Source organism: Lepidochelys kempii, chromosome 2, assembly GCF_965140285.1.
Source record: "Lepidochelys kempii isolate rLepKem1 chromosome 2, rLepKem1.hap1, whole genome shotgun sequence".
Lineage (NCBI taxonomy): Eukaryota > Metazoa > Chordata > Testudines > Cheloniidae > Lepidochelys > Lepidochelys kempii.
In genome coordinates, this window is record NC_136381.1 from 113,669,594 (window position 1) to 113,682,000 (window position 12,407).

The window sequence follows — 12,407 nt, forward strand, 5'->3', positions numbered from 1 at the left end:
TGAGGAGAAGGTGTTTGTCTGCTGATTACCAGTTCCAGAGACTGGAAATCAAAGACCTGAGCTGTATAAAGAAATGGCTGAACTACCCATCCTGTGTTCTGGTTCTGAATCTGAGACAGTTGTGAACTTGTAACCACAGGAAAAATTCATTTGTGGGTTTTGAAGGTCTGATACCTACCAGAGCCCTTGTTGGAGTTGGGGGGTGACCTCTGGTAAGCTTTTTCACATGTATTTAGGTTCTTGCATTGTTTTAATATGTTTCCTCTGTAAGGCTTTCACCTTTACAATAAATGTGCTTGCTTATAAAGAGCTATGTAGTAACTTGTGACTGCTGGCAAATACACTGTTCATAGCCTTTGGAGGCACTGGCCTCTTTAGGTACTCTGGCTTGCTGGGAATATCACAGCGCAGGCAGGGAACTCTGGAGCCTTAGAAAGCCCCAGTCAGGAGGAAGTGAGACATGGGTCTCCACACAAGCGAGGTGATGCCTGGGAGTCAGGAGCCTAAAGTGTGTGCCTTTGGTGGACCACAGAAGGAAGAGTTACCCTGAAACTGTGACACTACCCATTGTAGTAAAGTTAAGCACGTGTATGTTTACAGGATCACGGCTTAAACAATTAAGGTGACGGACTCTGCATTTTATGGACTTTAATACCATCCAGACTATTCCACAATAAGCAAAGTGAATGAAGAAACTATTGGACAGTCAAAGAGCTAGAAATTTATCCTGAAAATATAAAAAAAAAATAAGGGATATACAAGCAAGTGGAAGCCTACGCAGCACATTACCTGAAAACAATTTATTGCAACATGGGTATTTATTACCCAGAGTATTACAAGAGACACAGTTTCCTTTGTAATGAGCAATACCAGTGTGGATTGACAGACACCTTAACTGTAACTGAATTTGGTAAGTCGTAACTGATAGGAATCTATATTTCCCAGCCTGCCCTCATCTGGCTCTAAGAGAAAGAGGGACTGAGTTGGAACATCCAACAGTTGGAACAGCCAAAAGCCAGCCTGAAAAGTGAATTCTAACCCACTTTGCTCATGGAAGTCTGGCTTCAAACCCCGAAAACCAAGATGAGCAGCTCTGGCTTCTTTACAAACCCCTGACTACTTCCTCCTTCTCCTGTCCTGAGGTATTTTTTATAAGCAAACCCAAAGTGTATCAGTACTGTCCCAGGAGTGTAACTCTAATGAAGCTCAAAGGGCTGCAAACCCCGTAATGGCAACACTTCCAGTGATGATGTTGTCACAGCGTCAAGCTACATATTTGTAATCATTTTTGGGACCATACTTTATCTTTATCGGGGCCGTGCTTCCATACGTGCAATCAGTGGGACTGATGGGAGAGACATGTCCCCCCTACGGTTCAGGCAACCTGTGGTGAAGATGGGGCAAGAGAGAAGTGGAAGAAGAAGCAGTTTGGCTGACTGATGTGAAAGGCAGAGGAAGTACCAAATTCAGCCAGCCAGGGGAGTCAGAGGGAAGAGTACATGTTGCTTTTAATAATGTCTTCTCTCCCAAGGATGCATGTGTGGGTGGGTGAGGGGGGGGAATCCCTCCCCATAGGTCTGTAGCATGTGGGAGAAGGCAGCGGACACCTGTACAACCTCCCTCACAAAGTGATGGTGGGTGGTTAGAAAATCACTGCTGGGAGATGCCCCTACTGGCAAGACTGGACCCAACGGGGATAGGGAGAACATAAATCCTGATGTGGGACACAGGACACTGGGACACACAGAGCATTATACACATGTACACACACACACACGCATGGTCATGCACACAAACACACTGGGACTTTTGGTACTGGGGTCAATCATGTCCCTCAGCTTTTCTATGGAGTGGCGCAGCTGCATGCATCAAAAGGATGGTCAGCAAGTGCAGTTGAAAGGTGCTCATTAGAACGCCTCTGAGGCTTTATCAGTTGTCTACAAAAGCATACAGATTTAGTCACCACACTCGCAGATAAAACCTTTAACTTCAGATAAAACCTGACTTCAAAGCCGGGCCCTGCTTTCAAGGTCTGACTCGGGCTAATAAAGTTTAGGTTTCCTGTTATCAATATCTACTAACCAATAACAATCCAGTCTGAGATGATAACATTCAGAGCAAGAAGACACAGACTTGAGTGTTTTATAGAGAAAAGGTGGGGAAATGCTTTAAAAATTAATAATACATATCAAATAATAAATTCTAATGATAAATTTTGAATTGCAGTTCTCTGCCTCTCAACCAAGGGCTCAAAAGTTTTTTTTACAACACTATTGGTGCCTCACAAGCTGCTGTGAAAGGCAAGGGCATGACAGAAGGGCACTACTCATATCAGGCTGTAAGATGAAGGCACTGTTCTTATGGGAGATGCACATCATAGGAGTTGGTGTAGGGATTAAGGGGAGACAGCCTGTCTCTCTCCTATTCAGGAAATATCAGAGGGTCAAACCAGCCCCCCTGTACAGTCTATAGAAGCCCTGAGGGCTGCCATAACTCACATCCCCCATTGGGAAGTGCTGGGGCACAGGACCATCTTCCTGCCTCTCACACCCAGCCCACCGTGAAAACCTTAACGAGCCCACTGCAGCATGAGCTCTGTGTCTGGTGGAAATGCCCCCAGCAGCGGTGCTGTTCACTGGCCGTCTGGAGTTTTCCCACTGCCCTCTGGTCCCTTTGCACATTAGAGCAATGGTGGAATTTGGATCACAGAGTCTAATCCTCTCCTGGTAAAACTCTGTCACTCAAATGTTTGGGGAAAAACAAAAACAAAAGGGGCATGAAGAGGGTGAAAACGTAAATGAATCTTCACAGAAAGTTGTTTCCTGTTGTCCACTCAAGTCTAAATGTGACTCACAATCATTATCAAGGGAACTTTTAAATATTCCTCTCTTAAGGTGGGCACACTTTATGCACTGTCTCTTCCAAAAACAATTTTTAAGAAAAGATTAACCGAATCAATGAGTGGCCTTACAGGGTTATTGCAAAGAGCACATGTCACAGAGAAACCTGATGAATCCAAATGTATGAAGAAGACACTTGAGGAATTGATATTACCTCAGGCTGCTAGTTTCCCAAGGATTTCAGGGGGAAAGTGTCTATTTCCTGAGGATTTGACAAAGAGGATACAATTTGTGGGATTGGGAAGAAATGATAGAGATTTGATAGAATTCCTCAAATCTGTTCCGGTGATGAAAAAGACACGGGTCCCTCCCCGAGAGGCCATCATTTTATCAGCTATGAATAAAACAAATTAAGTGACTCCCGTGAGAAAGATGAAGCGAAACTTTTCCTTATCTCTTTTCCAGGTAATCATTCTTTGTCATACAGACTTTTAAATGGTTTGCTATTCCCTAATGATTAGGCAGAAGAAAACAGGTTGGTTTCTACCTTCAGTATCACTGGTGTAAATACTCAGTAATGCCATGAAAGATGTTGGCATTACTGTGGATTTACTATGCTGTAAATGAGAGCAGATTTTAGCCTCATAGTATGGTAGTTTGTTACCTCATTAATTTCCTCATGCCTAGGGAATGATATACGGTCAAGTATCACAATGGTACAGGTTGATACCTGTCTGTGCAAACAGCGAGACTCTGACTCATTGAGTTGATGTCACTGCTGATCCACATCATTTTAATACCCTGCTTGAAGCAAATGCTGGGGCTGATACTACATTCCAAAGCAAATCTCTACAGATCAAGACAAAACACGGGGCTTTCAATCGCAGCATCTGGCATTTTGGGTTGACATTTAAATCTGGAAAATTTTAAAAAGCAAAGCCAGCTTTTAGACAGAACAGCAATAACTGTGGTCTTCCTTTATGGAACACATTGGCGTAATATAACGACCGGTGAAATCAGCCCATCATTTTACTGAATACACAGTGCCTGGTTAGAACAAAAAAGACCAGTTGATCTTAGCTGTCAAATCAGAGATCATCATCGAGCCTTTTACTTATCAGCTCCTCTGTCAACAGTACCCCTCTAGAGAAAAGAAATGGCAGCAGCAGCCAAAATAGCAGCCTGCAGCGCATGAGAGGCTTATAGTCTCAGCAACCTGACGGGCCTTAAATACATACCATTCTAAATGGGAATTTGTGTGTTACTGTACACGGGAGGTACCTGGTAGTTTTCAGCAACGGGATTACAGTGAATTACTCACAAGACAAAAAACCTGGTGATATAATGCTGTTGCGGTCAGCATTTACAGTCTGTCTGTCTCCTGATCCGACAGCAGGAGAAAGCCCACGACTTTAGATGAGGAGTTTGTTTGACCGGTGTGTTTGTGCTGCTGCTACAGCTATACAAATGGAGATTTTCTAAAATACACATTCCACATTAATGGATTATTATAGTTGAAATCTAAACCAACGAAAGCAAGGAAATTCCGTGACAAGCTTCCCTCACTTCCCCCATCTCAGTCCTACTCATGCTTGCCAGGTCACTTTTGTCTTTGACCCACTGTATCTCACCAATAGGATATACCTTTCATTGCTTGAATACATAACATTGGGCAATAGAACATACCCCCGGACAAATACTCTATAGGGAAGCATGTGATCTGGGCCTAGCAGAATCATCCTGCAGGTAGCCTGTCTCGAGAAAGGTGGAGTGACTTGTGCCTCTTTGTTTTAGGAAGCAGTCTGCTTTGTCTCTCTCTGTTTCTGGGTTCCTGTGTGTTATCATTCTGAATTCTAAGAAATATGTTGTAACCTTCCAGCAAGAGTATTTTACGTCTCTGTCTAACTTCTCCATGTGTATGCCATGAACATAACACCTTTCAGGTTGACTTATAAGACGTGTTTGCAAGGATGCTGAGATAGGCGTTACTCACCCATTCATCCATCCATGCATTTTTAATGCATTCATCATCATGACATAAAGGTGCATAGAGAAGTTTTAGCTAAGAAAGACAGAGACCAGAGGCACACAACATAATCTGGAGCATCTTTAACAGAAAAATACCAGAGGGTGCTAAATCTGGGGGAGTGGAGATCTACTGGGCCCCATGACGGAATCATCAATGAGAGAGGGGACTGTGTGCCTGACAAAAGGGTCATGGAGGACATTTTCATGTTGGTCTGGAGAGAGAGTCATGACCTTGATAGCTAGCCATGGGCCTGTAGGAGTTTGCAGGACAGTCTTTAAAGATTGAGCAGCAGCAATATGGGACTGAGGAAACGAGAGAAAAAAAAACACTTCACTATATTTGGGGGCTGGAGACAGATACTTCATTGAACAAAAGAGTCTCTGATACTTTAAAGATTTGCCCATCACTATTCTGAATCAGAACTTCTTAACCCACTACTTTGTTACTAAACTGTTCATCACCTCGCCCACTTTGTCTCTCTAATATCCTGGAATGGACACTGCTACAACTACACTGCATACAGCCCGTCACATGTCTGTCCTGATTACTGTATCTTCCCACCTATTTCAATAAAATGGGTTCAATATACAGAATTGTTGCCAGTGGCAGCTTTATAGTAGTTACGCTTCCTGGACCTGATCTCCACTCCAAGAATTCAAAACTGATGTAATTACCTTGGGTGAAATCCTAGTCCCTTTCAAGTCTCTGGGAGTTTTGCCATTGACTTCCGTGATGCCAGGAGGACTTCAATGAAGTTACATCAGTATGATGGAGTGGAAAATTAATCCCTCTGATTTATTGCAACCATTCTTGGCTTTATCCAGGCATTTTAGGATCTAGAGGGTTTGAGTTAAGTAGCAAGCACAGTTTTAGCATGTGTCTAAACAATGCTCCTGCCTGGTTCATCTGATTATTAGTTTAAATAAAATTGGCTGTTACCAAGTGATTTGGATTAATGGGCTGTGGATATATAAATGAGTGCTTAGTTCTGGCCATGTCTTTTACCTTCATGAAGAGGAGAGAGATGATAGCTTACCTACCAGTGACTTTTTTTGCTTGTACCCACTGAAAGCATCAACACCTGAAGGTAAAGAAGAGCTTGGAATGAAGCAAATGAAAGGGATTTAAATGGATGTTAGTAAAGTAAAATCAGGAATATGTGATTTAAAGAAGGATTTTTAATATTTAAAAAATCACAGGTAAAAACATACAGTATGATATATAGAGGTATCTTCTACATCTTCTACCTAGGAACAAACAATGTTGGCCATATTTACAGAATGGGCACTCTATACTGGGAAGTAGTGACTCTAAAAAGGATTGTGGGGTGTGGTGGATAATTAGCTGAACATGAGCTCCCAGTGTGATGCTGTGGCCAAAAGAGTTAATAAGATCTTGGGATGCAGGAGTAGAGCGGTTATTTTACCTCTTGTTTGGCACGGGTGTGACCACTACTGGAATACTGTTACCCGATCTGGTGCCCACAATTCAAGGATGTTGATAAATTGAGGAGGGTTCAGAAAAGAGCTGCAAGAATGATTAAAGGATTACAAAACATGCCATATAGTGACAGACTCACAGAGCTCGATCTATTTATTTTACAAAGGAAAGGTTAAGGGGTGATTTGGTTACAATCTACATGGGGAACAAATATCTAATAATGGGGTCTTCAATCTAGTAAAGAAAGGTGTAACATGATCCCAGGTTTGGGAGTTGAAACTAGACAAATTCATACTGGAAATAAATTTGTGACAGTGAGGGTAATTAACCATTAGAACAATTTACTAAGAGTTGTGGTGTAGGACTCTCTATCAATGACAATTTTTAAATCAAGATTGGATGTTTTCTAACAGAGATGATCTAGAAATTATTTTGGGGAAATTTTATGGGTTGTGTTATGCAGAAGTCAGATTAGATTGATTCTTTCTGGCCTTGGAATCTATGAATCTTTTAATCTTTTTGGATACAAATATTTCCTCTCTCTTTTATGGGCTTACTTTCTGAGTTTCAAATAGTTTTTCTATAGCAAGCCTAAGGACTTGATCCCACTCATTCACAAGTCACATCGGTGTCTGTGAAACTTATGTCGGCAAAGTATCTGCATGATTTCAGATCAGTTAATATCTTTACTTTTTCATACTGATAATCAAGTTTAAATTGAGTTAATTATAAAAGAAGAATGTAAAAGAATAGGAAACTGAGTTTAAAGTTCATATTTTAATGTTAATGTAGATTTTGCCTTTAAACTTTAGCTTAGGGTACGTCTTCACTACCCGCGTCTCGTCTAGACGTGATGAATCGATCCCCGAATCGACGCCTGTGCTCCACCTTGGCAGGAAAAGTAAGCGGAGTCAATGGGAGAACCACCGTGGTCGACTCGCCGCCGTGAGGACAGCCAGGTAACCTGAACTAAGATACTTTGACTTCAGCTATGCGAATAGCGTAGCTGAAGTTGCGTATCTGAGTTCGAACCCTTCCCCAGTGTAACCCAGGACTTAGTGACCCCCCAGTAGATTTGTTTCTGAGACAGAGTAACCAACATGATCCAAATGGTACACAAATGATCATGTTCTCACAGTAAAGGGACCACTCCTACAAACACATTATTTTTGGCCAGATGTTCAAAAATGTTCAGCACCCAAGCTCCCCTTTAAGCTCCTAAGTGTCTGGACTTTAAAAAAAGAGCTCAGCTACCATGTAGGGCCCTGAATAAGGTGGCCAGATTTTCAATGGAAGTTAGAGGCTGTGGGGTGCTTTTGAAAATCAGGCGCTGTATTTAATATATTAACAGATCTGCTATTTCATGAGAGATAGATCCAGAAGGCTAGCCACATTTTAAAACAATATATTCCTTTCCTCTATAACAATCTTCTTCATACCTTCCTAAAGAGAATTTAAGACTCTGACTCAGGTCATCTGGATCCTAGTCTCAGCTCTCAGTGTTTTAAGATGAGACTTACCAAAAGGAAGTGACTCAGTATTGTTAAGGGAGGAATGGCACACATGAAAGCGAATCCCCTAACTATGAGAAGAACTAGTAAAGACAGAAAGACCAGGATCAGGTTGAAGGAGTGGAATGAGTGGGTGGGGAATTAATTGGACATGAGATCAGAGAGGTAGTGCAGAGTGCTTCAATGGAGAGTTTTGTAAAATAGGAGGGCAGTTACTGTATGAAGTAGACCAATAAGACCAAGGCCAAAAATTGGCACCAGGACACTGGAAGGATGGAGTTAGTGGTAGTTAAATATGCTCCCTCTTCCTGGAGAAAAAGAATAGTCTGGAAACAGCATTTTGGAGAAGAAATTAAAGAAAACCATAATAGAGGAAATAACAGAATTCAAGATGGGGACAGATAAGAATTTCACAGAGTCAATGTCAAGGAAAGGACAAATTATGGCATCATACCAGAAGCTATGATAAGCAGACAGTCTTACAGAAAAAGGAGACATAGGAAACAATAGAAACAAGTGAAGTTTATATCACAGTTAAGGAGAGTGATAGTGATCTGGAGGAAAGGTTAGAGAGTTAGGGGAAAGGGGAAGGAAGGGTGGGTCCATCACTAATTAAGATAGTGAGGCTTCAGGAGACTTTGTTTCTATTCTTGGTTCTGTCATAGCCACATGTGATTTTAAGCAAATTGTCATTTTTGCTGTGCCTCAGTTTACCAATCTGTGGCATGTGAATGATAATACATCCTTCACAGGGATGTTGTGAGGCTAAAATTCTGTAATATTTTAAGACGCTCAGTGAGAAAGCTCTCCTGAGGTGCAAGGTAATGTTATTATTTAACCTGAAGCATTTTAGTGGCATATCCAGGGGCTGACCAAATCAAGACATCAGATAGACAGGAGACAGTGGGATTAGAGAAGGGGATGTGGAATTAATGTCATCTGTGTGGAAGTGATTTCTGTCTCTAGGTCAATCTACCCATCTAAATACCTATACTGTGCTCATTACCATAGTTTGTGAATGCTTATATCCAAGGCAGAAGTTAACAATGAGAGGTTTCAGGGAAAAGATAGAGCAAGAAGAAAGCACAAAAAGGGGATACTCATTGTTCCTTCACCATGCCAGGAAAAGTATACTATTCATGGCTTTCTTCCCACCAAGGCCTTTTATAGATAGTGCTGTAAAATCACTATTTTTAGGTGTTGAGTATCCTTACAAAGACATGTATCAACTCTATTAATGTCTTTCTTTCTTGTAGATATTGTATCAGTCAAAGGTGTTGACGCAGAAGGGCACTGTGGTTGGACATACAGTACATACCATTCTCTGCACACAGTTAAATTTACTCAGCTCTGGCTTTTTGAGCCACAACACGAACACTGCAAATATCCAGGTTTCAGAGTAGCAGCCGTGTTAGTCTGTATCTGCAAAAAGAACAGGAGTACTTGTGGCACCTTAGAGACTAACAAATGTATTTGAGCATGTGCTTTCGTGAGCTACAGCTCACAGATGAAGTTAGTTAGTCCTCCTTTTCTTTTTACTGCAAATAGAGCAAATGGCACATAAAACCTGTGATTTCTGTGGCCATTCTTTTCAACCCAGGACAGTTTTGTGGTGGATGGCAAACAACTTCCTAAAATGTGACTTTCAGCCAGATAATGATACAACTTGTCGGCACTCTGTTTTAGTCAACACTGGGCATTGTGGTCAAATCAAAGGGCTTGGAGACCTTAGGTAGATTACTGGCTCTGCCACTGAAATCCTGTGTGACTTCTGGAAAGTCACTTGACCTCTCAGCAACTTAATTCCTCATCAATAGAAATGATGATAATAATGGTTTCTTTCTCCCACCCTTTATCTGTCTTGTCTATTTAAATTGGAAGCTGATTGGGGCAGGGACTGTCTCTTACTATGGGTATAGTGCTTAGCACAACATATCTCTAATCTCAGCTGGGGCACTACAGTAAGGTAAATCAATAACAACGCTGACCTGACCTGGATTTGAAGAGGTAACCTACAGATATAAGAGGATTACTATTTCCATTACCAATCCACACAGCCATTAAATTACTTGAACTGAAAAAAAAATGCAATTGTCATCTGGAAGAACTCTCATTTTAGTGCTAACTAGCTAGGGTGCTGATTTATAGCGCAATAGTTATTTTGCACTAGCCCCCCTGCACGTGGACACTCTTATTCTGCATTGAGTGCCCATAAGTGAGGGATAAGTATTGCTCAGCAGTGTAGATACAGTAGAGGATGTGGAAAGGTACCTACCCAATTTAAATAAGCATTGTTTTGCTGCAGGTGTCAATTAACGTATGATTACAAAACAAACAATGTTTTTTCCCCAAGACCTGCAGGCAGCAGGATGGAAAAAAGCAACAGGCATTTTCTGCGACTTCAATATTTTAGCCTGAGTGATTCTGCAAATGATTTTTAGCAATGTCACTTCACCAGTTATGGGTCCAGTTTTCCACCACCTGGTTCCTTTTATAGTAATTTACGAGCTGTGCAAAATAAATTTCAAGTCAAGGTGAAATGCTACCACAACAGTGTAAATGAGTGGAGAATTCTGTAGCATTTTACACCCACGTTGCATTCACTGGCTCTGATTGTGTGTGAATGTGATCCTCTGCTCAGCACAGGAAAGGAACAGTGAGGAGCAGAGGTGGCTTTAAGCCACCACTGTGATCCCTGTATTCTGGGGCAGCTGGGTGGGGAGGGGAGGATGTGTGCTCCTATGTAAATTAGATCAGCATCAAGGTTTTTCTAACTTATGCTATGCTCCCCATGGTTCCCTACTGGCCAAAAGAAGCAGCGGACAGCTATAGTGCACTGCACTTTGGCCAAGCCCCCTTCTTCCCATCAGAAAGCCCATTCCAATGTCTTGAGCTAGGAGGCGGGCCAGCTTAGTGCCCTTACCCAAGTCCCCCTGCACTTGGGGTATCCCCTTAGTCTGGCACTCAGGGAGAATATTACAATGGAGACTGAGGATCATTTCCACAGATGTAAATTATTACCCAAGGTGGAAGGCAGGGGGGAAATCAGCGCATTCATTTTATTACTATCTGGAAGAAGAAGTTCATTTTGCAGAAACTCTTGGAGCCCATTCTCTAAGTACAGTTCTGAGTACTGTGTCTGCAATCAATATGTATTCCCAAAATAGCTCTAATAACCCATTATGTTATTTTTGTTCCAGCTGAGAAATACATCCAGTCTCACTTAATCCAAGCATTAGTTGTGCTTTTAAGAAAGTCAGGAGCTCTTAAAATGGATATATGCATGAAACTCAAACAAAGGCTTTCTTAAAATGCAAATAAATGAAGCTACCCAGTGAACAAATACAGTAATTTACAATTCTAATAAATCCTTTCAGCCAGATTTAATTGCAGCTGCAATGAAGAAAACCACCCGCCAGCACCAAAGAAGTCATCACAAGGGCCTGATCCTCAGATGGTGTAAATTGATGTCACCATATAGACTTCAGTTATGTTAGTTATGGACTTCAGTGAAGCTATGCCAATGTACAGTAGCTGAGGATCTGGCCCTGCAGTCTGGCATCAAATTTCTCTGAGACGTCAGCAGAATTCCCCGAGCTGCAAACATGTTGGTCTTTATTAAAAGTAATAAAATGAAGAGAGATTAAAAACAGAAGAGGTTGTTCTAGATAGAGGACTTGATTCTCCTCCCACTTACAGCAGCTTTACATTGGTGTCAATTCACTGATTGCAGTGGAGTGACTTGATTTATACCGGTGTCCGTGAAAGGAGAGACAAACCCAGAAATTATGTGAATATTTGAGATGACACAATTATCTGGAAAGACTGAGGATGGATGTTAATTTCTAAATGAAGTAAAGTGCTGGCAAATAAAATCCTCACCGTGTTCTATGGGCCTACTCTTCTGAGCAAACTTAGACACACGCTTGAGTGTTAGTGGATTCCTGGCTCCTTTTATGACCAACCATCAGTTCTGTGTAACATTCTCTTAAATAAAATAGCTGTCATTCATTTGTTTATTTTAATTTTTCATGAAAAAATGTAAAAGGGGTTGATTTGTCCATTTGAGACCCAATATGCAAAGCAAGGAAGCTCCACTTTTTTTCACTGCTGCCTTAGAGTCAATCTCACAAAACCAAATTTATATTACAATCATGTAATAAACTTCACTGGATTACTTTTTAATAAAGAGCAGCAGATAACGCTTTGAAATCCCAAGACTGTCACTCTAGATCAGGGATGACAAAAATCTCTAATCGCTCAAGAGTAAGGTTGGATGTGTGGTTAGCAAGGTGCTAACTGGGTAAAAGAAGCAGGTAGGAAGGATAGCCAGGAGTTTTGTGCTTTGTTGGGAATCACTGGTGCTTATGACTGGAAATAAAGCTGGGAGGGAGTCTCTGTTCTGCTCTCATTGTTTCTGCATAACCTCCACTGATTTTAATGTGCTTGTAGTCTTTGTTGCAGTCACCTTGTAAGTGGTCAGGTTGGCAGAACCACTCAGATATATCATTCTTATACCCTAATGGTCTGGCAACACTCTTCATTTGCCAAGAGAGACAAAATGTCTCCACTGATACTCTGCAATTG